The sequence below is a fragment of the Puma concolor genome, chromosome D1 (genome assembly GCF_028749965.1).
Source record: "Puma concolor isolate L17-30 chromosome D1, mPumCon1.1.hap2, whole genome shotgun sequence".
Lineage (NCBI taxonomy): Eukaryota > Metazoa > Chordata > Mammalia > Carnivora > Felidae > Puma > Puma concolor.
Genome location: NC_141676.1, coordinates 20,734,573 through 20,741,129, shown reverse-complemented (window position 1 = coordinate 20,741,129; position 6,557 = coordinate 20,734,573). Strand labels below are relative to the sequence as shown.

At 39.3% G+C, this 6,557-nt stretch overlaps 1 pseudogene; it reads left to right on the top strand.

The window, feature by feature from the left end:
- Positions 1-333: 333 nt before the first annotated feature.
- Positions 334-1,406, top strand: LOC112864945 (L-lactate dehydrogenase B chain-like; annotated as a pseudogene).
- The last annotated feature ends 5,151 nt before the right edge of the window (positions 1,407-6,557 follow it).

The following is a 6,557-nucleotide window of genomic DNA, read 5'->3' as shown; positions in this document are numbered from 1 at the left end:
TAATACTGGTCAGTATCTGTGACAACTCAATATTCTGGTCAACAAACATCTATTTTTATCCTTTTTCCAATACATAGAATACACTCTTTATTCCTAAAACAGACTGGCTAAATTACCATCTTGCCACTGTTTTCACCTCAAAATCAGATTCTCCTGGTGATTTCCACTCCTCTACATCAAGTCCACATGTGGCTCCTTTCCATAAAGATAAAATATATGTCTCACTTCAATATACAATGATGATATGCACATCAGACACTTCCATACAAAAAAAAAGAGGTAAGGAGGAGACGCAGCTGGCATTATCTTCTTTACATGACTCTTACAGCTGTTTCTCACTAGGCACAATGGCAACTCTTAAGGAAAAACTGATTGTGTCAGTCACAGAAGAAGAGTCAACCGTCCCAAACAATAAGAGTACTGTAGTGGGTGTTGGACAAGTTGGCATGGCATGTGCCATCAGCATTCTGGGAAAGTCCCTGGCTGATGAACTTACCCTGGTGGATGTTTTGGAAGATAAACACAAAGGAGAAATGATGGATCTGCAACATAGGACCTTAATTCTTTAGACATCTAAAATTGATAATTTTGTGACAGATAAAGATTACTCCATGACTGCCAATTCTAAGATTGTGGTGGTAACTGCAGGAGTCTGCCAGCAGGAGGCAGACAGTGGCTCAACCTGGTGCAGAGGAATGTTAATGTCTTCAAATGCATTATTCGTCAGATAGTCAAGTACAGTCCTGATTGTGTCATAATGGTGGTTTCCAACCCAGTGGATATTCTCACATACATTACATGGAAGCTAAGTGGACTACCCAAGCTAAGTGATTGGAAGTGGGTGTAATCTGAATTTTGCTATATTTCACTATTTTATGGCTGAAAAACTTGGCATTCATCCCAGCAGCTGCCATGGATGCATTTTGAGAGAACAAGGCAACTCAAGTGTGGCTACGTGGAGCAGAGTGAATGTGGCAGGTGTTTCTCTCCAGGAACTGAACCCAGAAATGGGAACAGACAATGACAGTGAAAATTAGAAGGAAGTACATAAGATGGTGTTTGAAAGTGCATATGGAGTCATCAAACTAAAAGGATATACCAACTGGACTACTGGATTAAGTATGGCTGATCTCGTTGAATGTTGAAAACTCAATCCAGGATTCATCCAGTGTCAACAATGGTGAAGGGAATGTATGGCACTGAGAATGAAATCTTCCTGAGCCTTCCATGTATCCTAAAAGTTCAGGGGTTAACCAGTGTTATCAACCAGAAGCTGAAGGATGATGAGGTTACTCAGCTCAAGAAAAGTGCAGATATCTTGTGGGACATCCAGAAAGACCTAAAAGACCTGTGACTTCTGGCTTCTTGGCTGTAGAAATTTAAAACTACAATGTGATTAACTATGAGCCTTTCTTCAGTTTTTCATCCATATACATTGATCAGTTTGCTTATATCTTCCTAAATATATGAATCTGGGCTCACAGAATTGAAGCCCATGCTTAGTGCTTACAAATGAGCACTGAACAAATAAAATTAACTATCATAGTGTGCTTCTGAAAGAAAGGGAAAGAAAGAAAGAAAGAAAGAAAGAAAGAAAGAAAGAAAGAAAGAAAGGAAGGAAGGAAGGAAGGAAGGAAGGAAGGAAGGAAGGAAGGAAAGAAGAAGGAAGGAAGGAAGAAGGAAGGAAGGAAGGAAGAAAGAGGTAGGGAGACAAGGGGAAACCCAAAGCAGTCATGGGTCCATAGTAAGTTTGAAATTTAGGAGACCAGACAATGGAAATTGTCCTTGTTTGAGAGGTAGTGGAGATTCCATGAAATGGGTCTATTTTTTAGAAAGATCTATTTTGGTCATAGCTCTTCATGACTTCAAGCTCTTCTCTTGGGAAGTATTCTCCTTCCCATTACCATACTTGGCCACATCTTACATAGGGATTAATGTGACCTCCTTGAGGCAATGCAGACTTAAAGGCTGCCTCTTGATTATGAGAAATTAGGAGACTAGAAGCTGTTTTAATAGCTTGAACAGCATTAGAGATTTTCAGTCTGGTCTTGAGGTTTCTCTGGCAATATATTTCCAAAAAAAAAAAAAAAAAAAAAACTTGTTAGGCTTGGGTTTTGTCCTTTTCTAGTCCATCCATGGTCCAACAGCCATATCCAAAGTTCTTTCTAGATATAATGCTTGAGCTGTGAATTTTCCTATGTTTAATTACTATTACCTTGGTCTCTTGAAATAAATATAAATACAGATCATATAATCTGTCTCATCCTCACCCTGAAACATTCTGATAAAATGACAAGCTGAATTAGATGTTGACACTCAATAAAAAATCCTGTTTCTTACTATTTGGAGTCAGAAAGAAGTTTTTTTGACCCTACCAGTTCTCCAGTTTTTTTACTCCATCTATCCCATTTCATTTTTTTCAAAAAACTAGCCAAATGTTCATTATGTCCTCCCTTTTTTATAATACTTTGCCAAATGTCATCCATAACAGCCCACTCACATGAATTATATGATTTTTTTCAAATTTCATCCACTAGACTTAGCAGGTCAGTTAGGTGAATGATCCGCCTCCGAAATGTTACCAAAAGTGACAATCTTCCAAATGTTTTCTCCCAGCATAACATGAGGTACCTTCTTCCAATATCATGTCTTCCCTGTTTTCTTTCTACCACTAAGCCAGGGCCATATATTTGTGAAGAATTTTTTGTGGTATCGATTCACTTCTGCTTAAGATCAAAGATACCAGCTGCTGAACAAGTATTCACACTCTCAGTGACTTAATATAAGTTTAGTTCTCTCTCCTGCCATATTCAATGGTGAGAGTTAAGATTTCCTGGCAGCTTCCACTAAGTGGTGACTCAGATCCTATTGTCTTCTATTATAGAATCCTGTTTCCATCCACAAAACTGGGAAGAGAGATGAAGGGTCAAAGAGTTTTCAGTGTTTTGAGAATTCAGACCTAGGAAGAGTCTATATAATATCTGCTCACATTCACTTCATCACAACTAATCTTATGACTCCTAACTAAAGGCAAAGAAAATTGGGAAATCTAGTTTCTCCATGCCTAGGAAAAGGACATAAAATTGATGAGAGATTCAGCCAGTGTCTGTTACAATACAACCTTCTGGTCAATAAATATCTGTCTCAATATTCCTTCCACACATAAGAAATTCTCACTCCAGTACCCAGTCTCCATTCAGCCATTGCCTCTGGCTAAATGGAATCATGGAATCTGGCTTTCTGGAATCAGTGCATGAGGTCCAGCCATCTCTGTCATCTTCAGATGTGGTTTATGATGATCCTATAAACTTTGGACTAAAAGGATAAGTTATCTTCTCCCCACCCACATACACACCACATCTGGAAGTGAAACAGGGATAGGATATCAGCAAAAAATACTCCCATTTACAAAGTGAAGAATGAAAAAGTCACCACTCTTACCACTCTTACAATTCTGCATTGTTGCTGGGCATACATAGTAAAAATCTCTACCCTAGGGTTTATGATTCTTGCTCTCGGGACACACTTCTTGCCCATTGGTCTCCATGGGCTTCAGGCTCCTCCCTTTGGGAGTCTTTTTATTCTTTTTTTTTTTTTTTTTTAATTTAATGTTTATTTACTTTTCAGAGAGAGAGAAAGAGACAGAGACAGAGACAGAGAGTGTGAGCAGGGGAGGGACAGATGGGGGGGGTAAACAGAATCAGAAGCAGGCTCCATGATATGAGCTGTAAGCACAGAACCCAATGTGGGGCTCAAACCAAGAACCATGAGATCATGAGCTGATCCGAAGTCGGATGCTTAACCTACTTAGCCACCCAGGTGCCCCAGGAGGCTTTTTATTCTTAATCACACCACTGCCCTGTCCAACAAATGCAGTTTGAACATTTATTTTCTGAAAAGTGACTCGAAAATCAGTCTGTTTCTATCTTTTGGTCTTTATGTTTTAGAGTTTAAGTTAATTCTGAAAACATTCAACTGACCTATGGAGAAAAGAAATCAAAGGGAAGATACACTGGCTACTTAATCATCTCATTAAAAGACTGAAAATATCATTTCTTTTTGTCTACCGATGGGCAGAACTCAGTCACATGGTCCCATCTAACTGCAAGAGAGGATGAGGACTGAGGTCACCCTAAGTGATCAAGAAGGAGAAATGGGATTGGTTAGTCAGTCTCTGAAACTTTTCCCCAGTGTCTTTTTTTTTTTTTTTTTTAAATTTTTTTTTTCAACGTTTATTTATTTTTGCGACAGAGAGAGACAGAGCATGAACGGGGGAGGGGCAGAGAGAGAGGGAGACACAGAATCGGAAACAGGCTCCAGGCTCTGAGCCATCAGCCCAGCGCCTGACGCGGGGCTCGAACTCGCGGACGGCAAGACCGTGACCTGGCTGAAGTCGGACGCTTAACCGACTGCGCCACCCAGGCGCCCCCCCAGTGTCTTTTTTTAAATGAATGTTTTCTTTAATTTTGGGAGAGGGAGAAAGTGTGAGTGGAGGAGGGGCAGAGAGAGAGGGAGATAGAGGATCCAAAGTGGGCTCAATGCTGACAGCAGGGAGCCCATGTGGGGCTTGAACTCACAAACCATGAGATCACGACCTGAACCAAAGTCAGAAGCTCAACCGACTGAGCCACCCAGGTGCCCCCATGGTGTCTTATAAAACATCTTCTCCTTGACAGTGATAGGTATTTCGCTCAAACATTTCCTCTCTCCTAGTATCATCATTCTCAGTAGCCCTCCTCTTGCCTCTCCTAAAACAGATACCTTACCATTTTGAAAATTCTTCCTTATAACTTTATTGTCCACTCATGTGGTCAACCCACTCAGACCACTGGCCTCAACATTCTTGAGCTCCTCAACTCTGATGATCTTCTCCAACATGATACCTCAACCACCCAATCTCAAAGTCACATACTAGAGCTTACCATCACCTGAAACAGCTTCATTTCCAAAATCATTAACCTCACTTCTTTCTATCTTCCCCACCCCACCCAACACTATGTCTCAAATAACATCAACTTTATATTTCTAACTACAAAATTTCCTTCCTAATTCCTCATTTAGAATCCACTCTTAACCCTTTACTCCAGTCCCTTTGCTCACAGCTCCCTATTCCAGCTTGTTTACTCAACTGACCTCTTTATACCTAGACTAATAATAACTCCCTTTACTTTTTCCCAACCCAATAATCTTGCCTTTTTACAAGTGCTCTCATTATGCAGTTTAGGTTCTTTGGTTCACCATTTCAAAAATAGTCTTGCTAAATACTTTTTCCTCTCTATTATAAACCCACTTTGAAGAATATCAGCCCTAAATGAAACTAAGCATTCCCTTCCCTTCTGCTTTCACCCAAGCAACTCAACAAAGCTTAAGAAAACTACACAGAAGAACAAGTTGATGCTACAGTTTTTCCATGATCTTCAAATTGCAAAAGGCCCTAATGTGTGCTTGAAATAAGTCGCTTCTCTAGACAACAAATATTTTCTACTTTCCACAACAATTATGTTAAATTTTTGTGCTTCCCACAAAACTCTCTGTAGGTCCTCACCTCACTCTCATTGCCTGATACAAAGAGAAGTGTCTGACATAAGATAGGAATCCTTCATAGCTCACTACCAGTTCATATGACTACCTTCTTCTTGCCCTGAGCCCCTTTACCTCTCTCTTACTATAACGAAGCTGTGTGCTTCTCTTGTAGATGGCTCACCTATGCTTCAGTCTCCATTTTTATCGAACTTCATAGGAAATAACCTATTCCTCCCCATATATTATTTATCTCACCATTAATACTACAATTTTCTCAATTACATTTCATTCCTCTTATCTGTCTTATCTGAAAATACAGTAAATAAATTAAAACATTCTCATTTATAGCCACAGCTTCAATCTGATGACTGCTAATCCTTCTCAGGGCTTCGATCCACATTATCTCCATCTACCCTCTTGACAATTTACAAACATGTTGAACTGAACACATCCAAAACTGGAATCACTAGCTATTCTATACTCTAAAATCTTTTTCTGTTTCTTCCTCTCTCAATGAATGGTTCTATGTTTATCCTTTTCTGCATATCAAGTGCCTAGGAGTCATATTTGACGGCTCCCTCTCCTTTTCCACTTCCATTAACAAATTCTGAATGCTACATCTAAACATACCTTGAATACTTCTATTTCCATTACCACCACCCTGGCCCAAATAACCTCACATCTTTCTGGACTATAAAACACTCCCCTTCCTCCTTCATGGTTTTGAACTCCCCACTCTCTGTTTCTCTCTTTACATAAAATGGTGATCCAGCAGGATAAACTCTTGATTGGAAACTAAAAATCTGTTTCCAGTCCTGGCTTTGCCACAGTATGACATTCTGTACATTGTTTAAAATTTCTGAAACTCAGTTTTGTACCATTTAACATATGAAGGTGAATTTATAAAGTGTCTTTCACATCTAGACTTCTAAGACTCTTAAATAAATGTCTTTGTTATGTGCCAATAACAATCATAATGAGCAATTCTGAATTCATATGGAAAAATCTAATCACATTTCAGGGTCAAATATAAA